We start from the raw sequence: 18566 nt of genomic DNA, 5'->3' as shown, positions 1-18566 counted from the left end.
ACGGAGAAGCCCACATGGAAAAGAATCGAGCCCACCTGCCAATGGCCATCACTAACTCGCCAGTCAGGTGAGTGAGGTGCCTTGAAAGTAGACCCCTCAACCCCAGTCATGCCCGGGGGAGTCTTCAAAACTACCCAGGCTGAGCCACACCCAGAAGACTCTGAGCATCCCAGGAGGTCTGACCCGTTGTAAGAAGTGGGGCCATCTCAGAGAGAGACCATGTGAGTATATCATGAGAACTGGAGCCGGAGAGATGTACTTGATGCCCTAGGGAGCGTGGCCTGATTCAGGAGGGGGTCCAGTGCTAGAGGTTCTTGAATAAATTCTTTCCAAGAAAGAAGCAGAGTTCAGGCAACCACTCTATGGAGAGCACCAGTAACACAATCATTAAGACTATTCGTTCTCCTACTCCCACATGGTAGTCTAAAAATGCACCCGCCCTCGAAATCTGTCTGCCTCCCAATCTCTGGAACCTGTGAATGCTACTGAATTTGGGGAAAGCATCTTTGTAGATGTGGTTAAGGTCAGGATTTTGAGATGGGAGAGTATCCCGGGTGAGGCACCTGGCCAATGCCATCACACATGTCCCTATAAGAAGGGGATGGGGACAGAGGGGCCATTACACCCAGCAGAGGCAAAGCAACATGGCCACAGAGACAGAAATCAGAGCGATGCAGCCAGAAGCCAAGAACACAGCCTGCAGCCCCAGAAGCTGAAAGAGACAAGGAACAGATTCCACCCTAGACCCTTTGCAGGGAATGTGGCCCTGCTGACACTTTGATTCCAGACTTCAGGTCCCCAGAACTGTGAGAGAATGAATACGTGTTGTTTTAAACCACTAAGGCTATAGCCTTTTGTTACAGTGGCTGCGGGAAACTAATACACTCCCCTTGGCCAACGCTGGAGAGCCATAATTTTTCACAATGTCGAGATGACAGAGTCACAGTAGAATGGGGGGGGGGGGCAGCAAGACACAAGCCGCCTCTACATCACCACCCCCTGCCACCTCTCAAGCCTAGCTCAGGCCTGCGCTGGGGGAGAGAGAGACCGTTTCGTGACCCTCCCGCCATGGAGATTTGAAATCTGACCTCCTAAAGTTTTTACTTGGAACAGGCTAGACGTTTTAGGTGCTTAAAAGTAAGGCCGAAACAAGCAAGTGCAAAATCGATGAAACCAGCCGCCAATATTATCCACGGAAAGGCAGGGGGAAGCAGGTATGAAGACTGGTGGTTAAAAAAATAATATAGACGATAGATAGATAAATCCATGCCAAGCCCCTGAATGGAAGAAGGACAGAGACGTGGCCGGGGGGTGGGGGGAGGAGGATGGCAACGCGGAGTGGAGGCCAACGCACCTGCACTGCGCCCAGGGTGACTTCCTCTGTCCCCCAGCTGCATCCGTTGGACTCACCGCGGAAAGAAAGGATGACAACAGCTTCCCTTTGGGCACCTCACCCACACCAGTGCTACCGTTGTGTCTAACCTCTGCAATCACCACGCAAGGTGGGCATTTCATCCTATTTTACAGATGCAGAAACAGTGGGCATATTGTTTAACTGCCCTGGGGTTGCACGGCAGGTGAGGGACACCAAGCCACGCAGCCCCGTGTCCATTCTAGACTCTCACCCCCTGCGCCTCCAGGCCTGGTGTCGACTTTATCATCTCTACGATAATATTAATATGGTAGGAGCCAGCGCTCAAGAATGAGAAACCTGCCCTATGGAGTGTGCCCTTAATTAGGCCCGCAGCTGCTATCTATTGATGCGGCTTGTTTCTTAGAGCTATGCATGAGTTCAGGAAAGCATCTTTGCAAACAGTCTCTGAAATAGACTGATTGCTGCTAATTAGGTTCTCATAACATGAAAGAAGGAAATGACTGGCTTCTCCCGAGTTCTGAGAAAGCCCGGTGCTGGTTACAATATGTGCGGTGACGCACAAAATTGGTTGGGTGTTCCAGGTTTGCCGGAGACGCGGCGTAAGATCTGGGCCACTCGGATTCTGGTGAGAACTCTCTTCCTGGCTTAAAGACAGCCACCTTCTGGCTCTGTCCCGATGTGTCTCTTCTTAAGAGGGCACTAATCCCATCATGGGGCCCCACCATCATGATCTCATCTAACCCTAGTATCTCTCAAAGCTCCCAGGTCCAAATACCACTACATTAGAGACCAGGGCTTTAACATGAACTTGGGCGCAGGGTGGGGGACACGATTCGGTTCATAATAGCTTATGACACTGTTGATGTCTGGATCCCATATCCAGAGAATATGATTCATTATGTCTGATGTGGCTCAGGGACCCACATTTTAGCGAGTATCCTATGATATTCAGAAGCATGAGGTCTACAGACAAGAGTCTTAAGAAAAACCACATTTCAGCTTTTCACCTGGGCTGACTGTCTACAATCACCCTGGAGCTTTTAAAAATCATCAGTGCCGGACCCTGCTCCAGATCAATTAAATAAGGGTCTCTGGGTGTGGGATTGGGACATCAGCATTTCTTCAAAGGTCTCCCCGAGTGATTTCAGGGGGAAAAGCATCATTCTGGTCCAGACTTCACAAAGAATGAGATCGCCAAGTCAACCCATTGTGTCCTCACGCTGTCTTAACACACTTCAATGACGCCCCATCGCTGAGAGCAGTGGTTTTCAAATGGTGGGTCGTGACTTAACAGTGAGTCTCCAAATCACAGTGGGTTGCCAGCAGGTTTTTTTTTTTAATGGAAGAATATAACGGAAAATTTTCCTTTAAATTTGAGTGCCTAGAGTCGAGCAACAGTAACTTATTTTGTGACACGTGCCGTCACTTTATCATTAGATCATTTCACCTGCTATGCCTTCTTCCTCCTGTCCTCCTGATATTCATCCTTCAGAGCCCAACCGAGGCGTCTCATCCCTGCCAAGCTTTTCCCCTCCCCTGCACTCAGTTACCATTCCCTCCATGTTTATAGGGTGTCTTCTCAGGCCACTAGAACATACACTTCTCGTCATAACTACTTGTGGGTGTGGCTGGCTGTTTCTTCCCTGGGGACATCTCCTTCAAAGGTAGGAACTGGGTCCTGTACATTTTTATGTGCTCAACCCAGAGCTCATCACCTAACACTGATCAGTTAATGCTTGTGGTGGTAGTTAAGTTCTCCAGAGACACAGAACCAATAGGAGATTACAATAGGAGATAATGAATCTATTGAAAAATATTGACTAGATAGATAGATAGAAGGATATAAGTAGATCTCTAACTGGTTCTGTCTCTCTAGAGAATTCCAGAAACATATAGATATAAAGATATAAATATAGAGTCCCTGGGTGGCTCAGTTGGTTGAGCATCCAACTTTTGATTTCGGCTCGGGTCATGATCCCAGGGTCATGGGATAAAGCATGAGCACAGAACCTGCTTGAGTTTCTCTCTCTCTCTCTCTCTCTCTCTCTCTCTCTCTCTCTCTGCCCCTCTCCCTGCCTCAAGCTCTCTTTCTAAAATAAAAGAAAAAAATTTTTAATTAAAGAAGAGATATAAATACACACGCTTCTTACTGGTTCTGCTACTCTAGAGAACTCTCACTCATACAACAAGGTATATTTGTTTTGTTCACCAATATCCCCAGTGGCACCTCATAATGCGATCAATAAACGTGTTAAAGGAATCCATGCATTAAGAGAATTTAATTTCTACCCATTGCAATCTTGGACAGCTCATTAAAGGTCTCTGAGCCTCTGTCTCCTGAACTGTAAATGACTTTACTGCTTCCTATTGAGGACTAAAGCAGATGATGCATGTTAAGTATGGTGCCCAACACACGCAAGAGTGATGAGTTTTATGGTTGACGTTTCTGTCACTGTTAATCTATCCAGTGGCCGGTCTTAATTTCCCAGCCCAGGTACCATGATGGGTCCTTCTTTTTCAGCCCCTCTCCCTTAGTAACTAATCAAAAAGAAACAATACTTAATGATGTAAATGTAATTCACCTAATGATTGCTTTATATAAGACTCTGTACCGTTTGACTTGAAAGCCATACTTCCAAATATAGACTCTAATTCACCGAAATGATACAGAGAGTCACTGAAATGATACAGAGAGAAGCCCTGAAAGGCTCAAAGGGACACATTTACTTGATCGTGCATTTTCCCACCTCAACCTCTACGATCCTAACCTCTGCGGCTGAACAGGAATTATTCTATTAACTTTTTGAAGAGCGGACATCGACAAAACGCAGAGACGGGAGGTATGAAACCAGAATGTCAATTCACTAATTCTTAGAGAGGAAATAGTGAGCCTCACGTTATCATCAGTCTACCTCAAACATTCTCTCCGAAAGAAAAACTGTTGATTTGCTTTAGAGTCTTGGGTCTTTAATAATTACTGTAGGGAGCTAGACTTAGCAACCCAGCTCCTTCTATGGGCACACAAACACTCCTCTTTTCAACCACCATTCTTGCCTCCTCCAACACTCACTCCCTTGGTAGTTTGAGCGACTCACCCCTCTAATGGTTAGTCGGTTGTGCTTGCTGTCACATGTACTTTTCAAAAGTAACGTTCCTTTTCAAGCGTGTTCACTTCTGTCTAGTCGATGGTGTTCTGAATTATGCCCTCCGGGCCTTTCAACAGAAAGGGCTCATGGTGAAAAAATGCTAGAGTTTTTAGATCTAAGCATGTCTGTGTGCAACTTTCACAAACGAATGACAGCTTGAGTGGATACAGCAGTCGGGGGGTCAGACCCCGATCCCGTGAGAATACTCAAGATGTCAACCTGGTGACTTTTGCAATTGACTGGAGTGGAGAACTTACTTCTTCCCCTTCTCCTGCTTGGAAACTTGTTCCCCAAGAAATGTAATGGTTTCCACTTATTAACTTTAACTACAAAAAAGTAATCTTTTAAAGACTTTCCAAGCTTGTTTCTTTCTTTAATCTCTGAGAAGCTTTATTTGTATACACCATCGATTACCGTAAATTCTACATGATTTCAATTAACTTGCCCACAAGGTAATTTTGGGAAACTTAGCAAGTACATTCTAAAGTCAATCTGGAGAAGTGAATGATAAAGGAAAGCTCAAAGATGGAAAATAGTCAAGACCAGAATTTTCCTTCTAGCGATCAACATAGCCGAAAAGCTGCATAGAGTAGAGGGTAGTGTTTTAAGAATAGACAAATGGGGCAGTGAACTGGGATAAAGAGACCCATATGTACGGAAATGTATTTTTCTAGGTAACCATTAAAAATCCTCTAGGAAAGACCCCCACCACTCAAGGGACAGAGAAGGCATACCGCTAGCGTATAATACACGAACGATTAACAGTCATAGCATTGTATATCTTGACTATAGTCACATTGGGGGAAGGAAAGGCAGATAAACTTAGGAGTTGAATCTACTATCTTGATATAAAAATCTGGTTAAAACTGTTTATGAGGTCCTCAAGGAAGGAGAGGACTTGGGTTGGGAAAACTGGGCTGTACTCGTAAGGATCTCTGGGCAACCACTGACCCTCGTCTCCACCACTGAAGTATTCTGACGCTCCCAAGTAGTCCAGCTTTATGAGACCTCAGCTCAGTGGGATTTACCACCGTGGATGCTGCCTAGGTTCACGCTCTAAGACCCAAGTTCCAGAAGAAGATATTAAGATGAGTTTCTATTTTCTCAACCTCACCCTTTTTAATCTAGCCTCATTCCTAAGTAGATATACCTCCCCTCCAACCTCTATCCACTCCAGACTATTAAAGGCACAAGGGGAGAACTTAAAATTAAATTTCAGACTAAAATCGAGTTTGAGGTTGAAGTTTTCAAATAGACTGGATGTTTCATAATCAAAACTGACTAAGGATTTATTGGATTTGCCTGAGCTGCCCTTGAAGGACGAGAATGGGTGATCTGACCGCTCATGGTTGATTAGAAACAGTTTGATCTTTATACCCCCACTGAAGCATACCCCTGCCACAATGAAATAAACTTCAATCTCTTTTTTTAATTAAAAGAAGAGAGCTAACAAACTACATCTTGGTGGTGGGGTCTGCTTATTCATTTTACCTAGAGTTGAGTAACTGTTTTTAATCTCTCTCCTTTTTTTTTTTTTTCTTTTTAGTTTTGGAATGTTCTTTGCTTACATTCTTAAGACGATTAATTCTGCCCCATTTGCTTTGTCTTCTTCTCTTTTCATAATTATCTCCGCGACAGATCGGAGTTCCCTGTTCTATCTGCTACCCCATCGCTTTCCATTCTTTTTCTGTTAATTTTTTATAGAAGGTCTTTTTCTTGCCCCTGACTTTTATATGGCTAATATGATTTTCTGCCACATCAGTTCAGTCTTTTACTGCTTCAATAATGATCTGATTTGGGTTATTGCACTTTTCCATCATAGATTGGTCCTGTATATTAATGCAACACCTCTGGTACCTTCCCGAACATTTAAAGCACTTCTTGAATGATAAGTGAGAGGTCTATTCTACAGGTTAGGATGACTTGGATTTGAAGCCTCACTCTGTCACTTACAGAGCACGTGACCTTATAAACACAGGGAAAGGATAAACCAGGTTAGTCGCAGATTCGGTAGAATGTGTCCCATAATAGCAGGAAGACACTGGCAGGTGGCGTCTAAAGGGAAGAGAGGGGGGAGGGGAAGCATATACAGGTTCAATGTGATGGATGTGGGGGAGGGGCTGGGTCTGAGTCCTAAGATGTGAGGTCAGGAAGGGATTAGATCATTAACAGAGTTGTGTGCTTGAATCGGGTATCCAGGATTTTATCCTGTACACATGTTCTTCTTCTTCTTCTTTTTTTTTAACGTTTATTCATTTTTGAGAGACAGAGAGTGAGAGACAGAGTGGTGGAGGAGGGGCAGAGAGAGGGGGAGACAGAATCCGCAGCAGGCTCCAGGCTCCGAGCTGGCAGCACAGAGCCTGACGCAGGGCTCGAACCCACGAACCATGAGATCACGACCTGAGCTGAAGTCAGACCTTTAACCCACGGAGCCACCCAGGCATCCCCAAAATCAAGTTTTAAGGTAATCTGGAATCTCTACAAGTGTATGTGACCTTTAGCGGCCCCTCTAGTCTTACACGCCATTTGGGACGGCAGCGAGGAAAAGCCACCTGCCCCCCACCCCCCACAGCCTCTAAGAGCAGACCCCACTGGCTGGAAACAAGAGCCTTGAGGGGCCACACATCCCCTCCAAGCAAGGATAGGTGCTCTGATTAGGTGGTTTAACTGTAAAAACACCGCAGCCCTTCAGAAGCCACTGTCCGAAACGGAGATAAACTAAAGACAGTGCTCCCCACTAATACTGATGTACTTTCAATTTATGCAATCCAGAGTGCAGTGGCCTGCACTGTCCCCTGCCTCCAGTGATTAATGGCCTGGCCCCAGCTAGGGTCCAAAAAGAAAGAGCCGAAGGAAGCAGATGCAGTGGGTTTTATATTATCATGACTGCAACAAACTCATTCTGTGGTGTCAGCGCTGACTGCAGGGTTCTGATTATGAAATATGATGCATGTTGAATTTAATGACTTTCTGTGCCCTTCTGGTGAGTTCACTGCTTTCCAATGTCATTTTCTGTTCTCATCTGAGTGGTAATAAAAGGAATATCATTGACTGTGGTAGCTTGTAACCACTGTGTGTTTTACAATAAATTGCATTTCGGGACCTTTCTCCCCAGGAGAGAAGTGCATGGCCAGACGGATTATTCCGAGGCAGGCTCTGGGATCCCCGTGTGCAGGACAATGGGGGATGAGGTGGAGTTGCCCTTTTTCGGGAATCATCCCCCAAGAGCATTCATTTTTCAAGCAGTTGTACATCAAAGGTCAGTTCGGACCAGAGGGAAAGATGACAAAACACAGACCCCAAAGTAAAAATGACTGTCGCCCGACCAGAATCAATGCCGAATGGACAGGTCTACCTACTCTCTTAATAAGTTCAGGAAAGAGGGCTGGGGAGAGTGCAAGTTCAGAACTGGGAAGAACTGGGAAGACAGCCCCCAAAGCCCTGTTCTTCCTCCGTGTGTTCAAGCTGACCTCTTGTCAATATCCCATAGGAAGGTCATCTCCATGTCGGAACAAGAAGGAGAAGAAAAGGAGTATCCAATGGGAGACAGCTGCATACCAGACCTGTGCCAGGCACTCTACGGCTCACTGCCGCCTACTGTCCCCTCCTGTCACGGTGCTCTTGCAAACCAGGTCTTATTACACCCAATTTGTAAATAAAGAAATTTAGGTGAGACAGAATCTTCTAGGTCACAGAGCCAGGGTCCAGCTCCTCTGATTCCCAGAAGTGTGTCCCATGGACCAGAAGCACTGGCTAGAGACGCAGAACCTCGGATTCCCACCCAGTCGTGCACATGGAAGTGCGTAAAACATGCCATGGGCGCCAGGCAATGGAGCTGGACAGAGGACGTGAAGTTTCCTGACACTCGGGCCAACCAGGACAGGCTTCTGTCTTCACCGTTCGGAGGGTCTCCTGTGCGATGTTGCCTTAACCATCAGGATCTCAGTTCCGTTGCTTGACCATCTGGGAGCGGTGTCCCTGGGGACAGTAGTCCTCAAACTCCAGAATGCCTGCCAATTGCCTGGGCACCTGGTGAAGGTACAGACCCCTTGGTTCTGCATTGTGTTAGCCACGCTTCTCCCCAGACACACAGAACCAATGGGCTGTGCGCATATGTAGAAAGAGATTTATTTTAAATGAGTAAGCTCATGCAATTATGGAAGCAGGTAAGTCCCAAATCTCCAGGGTGGGCCACAAGGGCTGGAAACCAGGGAAGAGCAGGTGTTGCCGGTCAAGTTCAAAGGCCGCCTGCTGGCGGAATCCCCTCCGACTCAGGGGAGGTCAGTCTTTGTTCTAGTAAAGGCTTCACTTGATTGGAAGATGCCCACCCACATCAGGGAGGCCACTCTGCTTCACTCAAAGTCCACTGATTTAGTCTCATGCAAAAGCACCCTTGGAAACATCCAGAAGAACGTTTGACCATGTATCTGGGCAGTTTGACCCTAACAAGTTGACACATAAAATTAACTATAACGTATATTGCAACGGTGGTGATACAAATCTGCAAGCGTGAAAAGGTGACACAGGACTATCTACATACATTGTGCAAACATTTGGTTTTGATACTCCAGTATCATTATTGATTTAGTAATGTAAATTAGCAATGTAAATTTAGTAATGTAAATTATTTACATATTAAATGATTCCTTAAGGGGCACCTGGGTGGCTCAGTCGGTTAAGCACCAACTTCAGCTCAGGTCATGATCTCATGGTTCATGGGTTCAAGCCCCGCGTTGGGGTCTGTGCTGATGGCTCAGAGCCCGGAGCCTGCTTCCGATTCTGTGCCTCCCTCTCTCTCTGCTCCTCCTCCACTAGCACTCTGTCTCTCTTTCTCAATAATAAATAAACATTTTTTAAAAATTAAATGATTACTTAATAACTATTACAATTATTAAGATAGAGGTATCAGGGGATCCTAGCGAAAGGGACATGAGACCACGCTGTACTATCTTTGCAACTTCCTGTGCGTCTAAAGTTATTTCCAAAACACTTTTAAATAATTTTTTTTTAAACAGTACAGATCCCTGGTCATTTGCACCTTCTCTTTGCCCTTCCTTTTCTCCTAGGATTCTGGTCCACTTGATCTGTTTTCAATTTGGATGTAGGGAGGCTTCTGTTGACCACAGTGTGAGAATGGTCCCCAGGGGTGACATGATTTTCTGGGCGCTGTGGTTCAATCTACGTGACAAGGAGCTACATTATAGCACTTTTCCACCTTAGAGAAAAATGGTGAGAATAGCAGATTAGGAAGGAATTTGGTACCAAAATCAAAGCAATGATCCTGCATGATTTCTGGTTTATAGCATCATTCAGTGTTAAATAATGAAGGGGCAGGAGGGGTCATTGATCTGTTCCAGATACCTCATTGCACAGGTGAAGAAAAGACCCAGCATTTTCTGCCACCCCCAGCCCCTCACATCGATAGTAGTAAAGTCTGGATGGGAAGCACAACTCTAGGATTCTCAGGGCCCAGCCCACCCGAGCCGTGGAAATGCCAGGAAAATATAGATCTCACCTAGTTCTTCTTTTTGTTTTTTATGTTTATTTCCAAGAGAGACAAGGCATGAGCAGGGGAGGGGCAGAGAGAAAGAGAGGGAAACACAGACTCTGAAACAGGCTCCAGGCTCTGAGCTGTCAGCACAGAGCCCGATGCGGGGCTCGAGCTCATGAACCGCGAGATCATGACCTGAGCCAAAGTTGGATTCTTAACCAGCTGAGCCACCCAGGTGCCCCTAGATCTCTAGTTTTAATTCCACGTCCAAAACACTGCCACAGTGATTTTGCTCAAGTGTAAATCCGACCCTATCACTCCCATACTTAAACTCACTCAGCCCTTCAAAAGGAAATCAAAATTCTCTAGCTAGAATTCCAGGACGTCCTTGGACTGACATCTCCAGCCTCCTTGCTCTGGTTAACTCCTGGTTATCCCTTTAAACCTGGCATTCAGCCTGCTGGGAAGACGTTATGTTCCCCCTGAGACTGATTTTGTAAGCTTGTACTGCATTCCCATGGCATCTCGTAGATCCCATTGGCATCTGTGCCTCCCTCTGTCCTCCAGGTGGTGAGTTCTCTGGGGGAGGTCCTTCATTCCCACGTTACCAGAGTCAAGTACACTGTGTTGGCTAGGCCAGCTATCCCATCATGAGAAGACGGAATGTCCTGACACGGAAATCGCCAGGGCATTTAGACGAGAACGTGATCAGGGAAGCAGGCGTTGACCATGTATTCATGAGTCTCCCCTCTACGTCAACCTTCCTGCAAGTGGTAACACCACCACCTCTGACAAATTCCTGCCCAAGCTCCAACTTGAATCACATCAAGCCTCAGAAATAGCGTACCTGTTTGCAAGACATTGAGAATACAACCCCGTCGGGATGCGATCAGCAAAGCCTAGAATGTAGGAAACTCTAGAGGGCAAATGGCTTGGTTTGCCTATAAAGTAAATTGCAAAGGGAACCATTTCATAAAGAGAAAAACAGGGAATCTATTGATGAAAAAAAAAAAAAACGCTCTCAAGACATATCAACCACACAGCGTCTGGCCCTTAAGTAGATTTCATTCAACAAGCCAACTGCGTAAAAGATACTTGTGGGAAAATTGGAGGAATGTATTCATTGAAATGGTATTTGATAACCTTAAAAAACAATGGTTAATTCCATAAGATGCAACATTGGCATTATGGTTATGTGTTTTTTTCTTTTTTCTTTTCTTTTTTTTTTTTTTTTTTGTTTTTTATTTATTTTTGGGACAGAGAAAGACAGAGCATGAACGGGGGAGGGGCAGAGAGAGAGGGAGACACAGAATCGGAAACAGGCTCCAGGCTCCGAGCCATCAGCCCAGAGCCTGATGCGGGGACTCACGTACCGCGAGATCGTGACCTGGCTGAAGTCGGACGCTTAACTGACTGCGCCACCCAGGCGCCCCTCTTTTATTTTCTTAAAGTAATTTTTATGTTTATTTATTTTTGAGATAGAAACAGAACATGAATGGGGGAGGGGCAGGGAGAGAGAGAGAGAGGGAGACACAGAATCTGAAACAGGCTCCAGGCTCTGAGCTGTCAGCACAGAGCCCGACGTGGGGCTCGAACCCACCAACCATGAGACCATGACCTGAGATGAAGTCGGACGCTTAACCGACCGAGCCACCCAGGCGCCCCTATTTTTTTAAATATACTGACACATTGATAGGCATCTGGGAAGGTCAGTATAGATGAAAAACGATTGGCTATAAACTAATGATGGTCGAAGTTAGGTGATGGGTATTTGAGGTTCGCTGGTATTCTTTCTCCTCCCGTGTATGTTTGAGTTTTTGCAGAACAAGTTAAAAATGGTGAACACAAAAGATGCCCCTGTTAGCCCGTTATTTACAATTACAATAGCAGACGCTAGTAAATAATTACAAATGAGTTATTTACAGTTGGGATGAGGCCAGAGGTACTCACGACCCACGATGTATTAGTATTGAATTCCATTTAAGAGCTATAAGAAATGCTTTCTCAACATTCTGTTTTGCGAAGATCAGCAGTTTGTAGGGGTCAGGGCTAAAACTCTTCCCATTCATTGTCAAAATCCATGTAGGCATGTCCATAAAGATTTGGTCTTCTTTCTAAGGTTTGGAGGAAAATCTAGGGTCGGCAACTGCCAGGACCCCAGGCATAATATAGGTCCCGATGCCTGTGCTTGGACAGGATTCAGCTACTTATAAAACAACTGATTGCAGCACATCTCAATTATTATTGCTTGTGTGATATTTTCTAAGCAAATTCTTACTCAGCCTACCTAACTACTGAGATTTCAGGGTGGTTTGACTTTATACATTAGAGGGAATTCATAACAGCATTCCCAGTGCTTGCATTTCTGTTGGTCCCCATAGTGGGTCACAAGAAGCAGGGAGGGGCTTCAACTAATTTGCTGGATTTGTTTAAACCTCCCGTCGTCCCCGATTTATCTCTGCCACTGCCCCTTGTCATCCTTGTACTTAAATGGCAGCTATGGCAATCACAGGCTGTTGTCATGCCAACGGGTTGTGATTTCATAGGTATTTCCTTTTCTCGTTCACTCTACCGGAGGGTAAAATGTTTTTTAATTTTTTTAATGTTTATTTTATTTTTGAGAGAGAGAGAGAGAGAGAGAGAGAGAGAGAGACAGTGTGAGAGGGGAAGGGGCAGAGAGAGAGAGAGAGAGAGGGAGACAAAGAATCCAAAGCAGGCTCCAGGCTCTGAGCTGTTAGCACAGAGCCCGACGCGGGGCTCAAACTCACAAGCCGTGAGATCATGACCTGAGCCGAAGTCAGATGCTCAACTGACTGAGCCACTCCGGTGCCCCTAAGGTATAGCATTTAGGAGCATTAAAGAGAATAGCAGAGAAAAGTTGGAGGCATTTCCAGGACAAAAAAAGCACAACCATAGACGCCCCCGTGGTAGTTTGCAAGGAGACACAGAGCTGGTGGGAAGGACTCAGGTGGGAGAAAATCAGACCAAAGAAGCCAGAAAAGCTTCCATTGACCAGGTGGGGCTAAAGAATGTCTGAACGAAGAGAGATCTTGAAGTTCTTTGGGCAAATCTGTCATGATCTTTGGTCTGGAAAGATAACTAGGATGTGGTTCACTCAATCCCCACTCTGACCCCTAGAAGGTCTTTCCAAACTCTAAAGGCTGGAAAATAGAGATCACATTTCTCAGACTCTCATACACCTAGGTTTCTTCATGGGATCCAGACTCGACTGAGTGGATATGCAGACAAGACACCCGAAGAAGGACCTGAACATTATAACCAAGAGAAGTTGTTATATGAGAATTGGTGCTCTGGGGACCAACAGTAACCGCTGTAGCTTCTTGGTCATGGCAACAATGGGTCTAGGGTTGACCATGTCATGGGCCAGGGGCTGGCAGTGGGGAGCATGGGCTTACTAACCTGGCGGCTTCCCACCGCAGCAAAGGATGTGGGATCTGGGACCCAGGCTGGCAACAGCTCCCCCAGCAGGCCAGCTCTGTGGTGGGCTTCCAGGAGCCGTCCCTAGAAACTCGACTCAGAGTGTCGCTCCAATTTTATCTGGTCTCTGTGAACTATTTAATACCCTTGACTCCCCTCTTTCCTGCTCAAAATGGCCAGAGTGGATTCTGCTGACTTCAGCTGAGGAATCTGACCCATTCGAGAAGAGAGGAAACTGGTCCTTTTACATGATATCTACATGAGTATTTACACAAATATTTACATGAATATTAGGAGCAGCCATGACTAGAAAATCTTGGGACATAATTTTGGGAGTATCTGAAATTTCTTCCTTTAAATCTATTTCCTCTTGACTACTAACAGTGAAACCCCACAAGAAACACTAAGAGGGGTCATGTGTCCTTTAGAGATAATCTAAAGTATGTGCCTGCACCAATAACATTTGGGGGAGGAAAATGTCAAAGATTAAAAAAAAAAAAACAGTGCTTTCAGTAGAGGAGACCAGACTCAGTCCATCCATAGGCTCCAGAGTGAATGAAGAAATGTGCCAATTAAATGTCTGTAAATAAACTAATCATGTTGGACCTGTCCGTCAGTGACCATCTATCAAATAACAGCTACAGTACTCAACATGGGTGAAACCAAAGAAGGAAGGAAACAAGATCGACTCTTGTCTCGAAGAATATATCATTAGTTATTGCAAGAAGAGAAATATGTAGCAAACACCAGAAAATAATCTAAGGGACTATGGAACTAGGTGGAAAAGGCTGTTAGTAAAGACACCTGTCGCTGTGGGTAGGGGCCATTGGAAATGGCCCCATAGAAGTCATGCCGACTACCCTAAATCTGGGTAGAAGAGCAAACTCTGGAAAAGCAGAGAAAAGTTGGAGGCATTTCCAGGACAAGAAATGCACTTGGTAGTTTCCAGGGAGACACAGAGCTGGTGGGAAGGATTCAGGTGGGAGGAAATCAGACCAAAGAAGCCGGAAGAGCTTCCATTGACCAGATGGGGTCACAGAATGTCTGGATGAGGAGACATCTTGAAGTTCACCTGCCCCAACACTTGAATCCTTTCCACAACTTCATCTCTTCTCATCTCACTAATTTTAGAAGGTGGGCAAAAGAAAAAGGGTAGATGTGAGTTTTAAAACTCTAGAGAAAGCCTCAGTAGAAAGATCTCCTGGCTAAATCCACGATACCAATAGCTTCAGGGAAACAAACTGTGAATTAAATTTAGGAATCACGGCTTCCAACACCTTAATTTTACAAGTGAGCAGACCTTCCGAAGGACTCCCAAAGGCCACAACAGCTCCTGGCCCCTGGTCTCCCCACACCCAGCCCAGGTCTCTCCCTCGACCAAGACTTTCCTGGCTCTGTTCTGAGAATACTCCATTTCTCTTACTATGCATGAAAAATGCTAATAACCTTCTCTCTCCAAACAGCCTTTCCCCAAGGAATAATAGATCTTGGGAAGAGAGAGGTTTGCCATCATGGAGGGACATTATCATTTTTATACAAATGCTAAAACAGTTCTGAGCTCTCAGCCTGAACTAAGCTACCTTAATCTTACCTATGTCTCACACCTGGGGGAACTTGGTTTGGGGGGGCGGGGAGGGGAAAGGCAAAAAAACCCGTGGAATCCATTTCAAGTGTTCTATCTTAAGCCTCTCAGTTTGCACTCAATTTGTTTTATCACATAGTGATAGGAATTAAAGGCCTTCACTACAGTTTAGGCAGCTTGCCAATACCTATTTTATAGCAATAAAATATGTACAAATTAAGGAATCTCATGTGGAAAATTTATTCAACAGCCTCAAAAGCCAAATGAATGGTAATTACCTTGAACACAATGTGGCAGCAATCAAGCACGATTGGATCATGCTTTTAAATGTACGTCTACATTTTAAGAACTAAGATAATTATGAATTATGAAAATAACTAACAGAGACAATGGCGTAGCAAAGCTGTTGTTTATGAAACATGAAAGGGACATTTTGAGAGGAGTAGGGGAAATGACTCGTTTTCTGCACCTGCCAGGGAATATTGAATATGACACAGTTAAAAGTACAGGGCTGGGATAGGCTTCTCTTCCCAGCCACTTCACGTGGGGATCGCTTCCGTTGAGCTCCAGTGTTTGCGGAGGAGGAAAAGGGAGGGAGGAGACACGGAAGTTTCCAGGTCTGCTTCCCACACAGTGCAAGATTAAATACCCATCCATCATTGTACGCATCCCAGTTTTAATAACCCCCTGTTATGCCTAGAAACATGGATGAAAACGTTCTCTGGCTGATCAGTTGCCAAATCTCTTTCTCTCAACACGGTTATTCTGAGAAACATCTCTTAGAATGGAGACACGCGAAACAAGGTTCTTTTGCTCGTCTCCTTGCTTACGTCAAATCCTAAGGAGGTCATTCAGCCTCTCTGTGTTCCTCAGTTTTCCCAACTTGAAAGTTACGGGGCTGGCCAACCGACCTCCAACATGGCATGCGTCTGTGCTATGACGTAGATGGTATGCCCTGGTGGCCATGGGGAGTGAGCGACGGGGACATCTCGGGGCAGAATATTCCAGAAGGGGATAAGGAGCAAGGCCACAAGACATCGGCATGTCTGCTGCACTTGAGGAAGAGGAGGAGGCCAGAGTGGCTGGAGCGCGTGAGACGAAGAACGAGAAATGAGATCAGAGAGAAATCAAGACCGGATCACGTTGGGCCTCGAAAGCGATTGCGTGTTGGTGTTCACCCCGAGCAAAACGGAAATTCCGACTGCATGGTGAGCAGCGGAATTGCGCGATCTGACTTAGCGCTTTACCAGGACCCATCTGACTTGTGGGGCGAGAATACGTGGAAGGGGAGTAAAAGTAGAGATAGGAGATGAGTGTCTGATTACATAATTGGGCACCGTCACCCAGCCCAGGGGGCACATAAGACTAACAATCACAGAGGCTATGGCAGAATATTTGCAAAATTCTTCTCCACGGTTTCCCTCCCCATATCTGCGTGCTTCTACAATGTGACTTTGTGGCTCCCCCTCACCAAGAGATAGATTAGGCTTCCCCATCCCTTGAATCTGGACTAACCTTGTGATGTTTCTTGGCCAACAGAATGTGTGAGAAGGGACACCATACCAGTTCCAGCCTAGGCATCGACAGGTTTTGGACGTTTCCCGGTGTTCTCTCTGGGACTCTGTATCCTCCGTGTGAAGAAGCCCAGGCTAGCCTGCTGGAGGACCAAAAAACCACAATGACATCCCGGCAAAGGCCACTCTAGAATACCCCTGATGTGTGAGCAAGCCCAGCTGAGATCAGCCCAGCCTGGCCCGGTGAAGCAGAACTACCCAAACTGACACGTTGATTTATAAAGCCAAATGAATGTTTGTTTGTTTGTTTTGTATCTTAAATTAGCAAAGTTTGGAATGGCTTGTTATATGGCAGAAGCTAACGGATACAAAAGGAAAGTCAAGACAAGGGTGAATTATCAAGCCAGCCACTGCGATAGGAAATTGGAGGTCAACCCTACTGGAATTCTCTGAGGAATTATGCAGAATGACCTTCGGGACTGTTTATCTGACAGTAGAGGAGAGCATTGGACCCAGTAGCGCCCAATGCTTCCATTATTATGATCTGCTCAAGCTCACCGTGAAGTCTGACACAGAGTCGTTCAAGGTGGTGAATGGCTGGCAGCAATCTCCACAAAACACACCTTGTAGCAGGTTCATGGACTAAACTAAAATCTTTGCTACCACAATTGGTCTCGAGGGTAGAACAGATCCTCGTATCTCTTACTTATTGCTCTTCTGGACCTTCTTGGCTTTGGCCGACACTTTGGCAAGTCCAGGGTACTTACTAAATGGGTGACCCAGCTCTTCTTCTGGGTCTGGGTTTTTATATTGGCTTTGCCTTTCCTGAACTGTGTGGCTGTTGTTGTCCCTTTCCAGCTGTTCTGGGGCTCCTTCGGGGAGGACAGCGTTATGGATGACTTTCTGCTGTGACTGTGTCGCCACACCCCTAATTCCTCGTGGTGGTCAGGGAAATGATCTCTTCTAAAATAAGTCCTTTCTTTGCCTACTGGGTTACACAAACGAGGAGCCCACTATGACCAGGTGGTGGAGGTCACAGGTCCATGTTCGGTGGAGTTCTTACCGTGTCCCCTCGTGGCAGACGTTCCTCCTTGGAGAGCGGGACCTCTATTCCAGCAGAACCTAAGGTTTCAGAGATAAGAAGAATATCTTTTTTAGATGCGTTACTACCTGTGACGGTGACAGAAACCAAACCTACTTCCCCTGCTTTGTTCCTGACCAAGAACTGCATCGTATTGTAGTTAATATGACACATTGGCTGTCGGTTCAATGCATACAATGCATCCTGGAGGGAGGACGAGTGCCCCACCCCCACAGGATTTTTGCCCACTCGAGCTGGCACAATTGCCAAGACTTTGACAGACCATTCTTCTATTGTATCGTGGCCGTTGGGGGTCAATGTGGTCTATGATAGGACCAGTAGATCCTGTGGCCATGCACTCGCGGTCACACCTCCTCGGTCCTAAAATAGGTCCCTTGGTTTGAAGCCAGTTTGGGGATAATCCGGGTCAGTAAATCAGGTGCTATTATGGTGGCATTGGCAGAGGAACCAAACACAGGGAAGACAGACCATATCTGGAAGAAGTGGCAATTCAAATGAAGACAAAAAGCTGTCAGCTCTAGGATGAAGACCAACTTATCAACCTGCCACCGAATGGCTGGTCGGTCGCCTCATGGATGGCACCATGATGACCGCTCACAGTCGATCTCCACTGCCAGCAAGTTGGGTATTCAGCAATGGCGGCAGCTAGATCAGCCTTAGGCCAATGTGTAACCTCCATCCCTTCTCCCATGACCACCCTTACAGCCCATTGTACAGGCACCAAAGTGGCCTGGGAGAGAGAATGGCTAGCCTCCGCCAATGAACCATCCTATCCATCAGGTCACTGAGGGACCGCCGTGAGGAGTACGCTCTCTGCTGAGCATGAAAATGAGACACACAGTTTAACCCACTTTGTGTTCCTTCCGATGCATTTATCCACCTGCCTCTGTCTTAAACATCCTCCTCTCCGGTCTTTCA

At 45.9% G+C, this 18566-nt stretch overlaps 1 long non-coding RNA gene across 2 annotated transcripts in view; it reads right to left on the bottom strand.

Annotated features, from left to right (window-relative positions):
* Window positions 1-18566, bottom strand: part of LOC125154357 (uncharacterized) — a 524152-nt gene that overhangs the window by 134581 nt on the left and 371005 nt on the right. The window contains exons 3-4 of one of the 2 annotated variants that reach the window (XR_007147773.1): window positions 17610-17668; window positions 16548-16689 (exon numbers count right to left, since the gene is read on the bottom strand). This is a non-coding gene — a long non-coding RNA (uncharacterized LOC125154357). The remainder of the gene's footprint in view (window positions 1-16547; window positions 16690-17609; window positions 17669-18566) is intronic. The other variant, XR_007147774.1, reaches the window with a different exon arrangement.

Source organism: Prionailurus viverrinus, chromosome E3, assembly GCF_022837055.1.
Source record: "Prionailurus viverrinus isolate Anna chromosome E3, UM_Priviv_1.0, whole genome shotgun sequence".
Classification (NCBI taxonomy): domain Eukaryota; kingdom Metazoa; phylum Chordata; class Mammalia; order Carnivora; family Felidae; genus Prionailurus; species Prionailurus viverrinus.
The sequence above is the reverse complement of the archived record's forward strand: the minus strand, read 5'-3'. Positions and strand labels throughout refer to the sequence as shown.